The sequence below is a fragment of the Seriola lalandi genome, unplaced genomic scaffold, assembly GCF_002814215.2.
Source record: "Seriola lalandi dorsalis isolate HSWRI2012SDOR001 ecotype SW California unplaced genomic scaffold, Sedor1 jcf7180002055009, whole genome shotgun sequence".
In the NCBI taxonomy this organism is placed as follows: Eukaryota; Metazoa; Chordata; class Actinopteri; order Carangiformes; family Carangidae; genus Seriola; species Seriola lalandi.
Window position 1 is genome coordinate 111,814 of NW_019525552.1, and position 468 is coordinate 112,281.

Below are 468 nucleotides of genomic sequence, written 5' to 3' on the forward strand. Positions count from 1 at the left end.
TAATTAGTAATTAGGGTTAGAAAACTGGATTTACACACTTGTACAACTACATCAGGTTGTGTAAGTGAAGAAAAAGCTCTACATTCAGTATCAGAGCAACTTTGGAAAGAAACAAATCATGATTTCACTTTTGTTTCATGAGAAACTCGTGTGCAGCTTGATCATCTTCGATTCATCTTCTGTTGTTGGGATTTTATTTCCACAGCTCAGACACAAACCTGCTCCTTTGTTTTTTAGAAATCTGCCCTTCTAATGTAAAAACCCTGTTTGTGCTCATGTGTTCTCCACAGCTGCTGCAGATTGTTCTGCTCTGACCTTCATCATGTTGCTGATGCGTGTGGCTGAACTCCTCCTCATCACTGTGATCACTGTTCTCCTCGTCAGAGCTCGAGGTGAGAACATCCACTCCAACATGAGTTCAGGCTGATCCACACAAACTGTCAGTTTAGACGTGAAGTGTTACTCTGT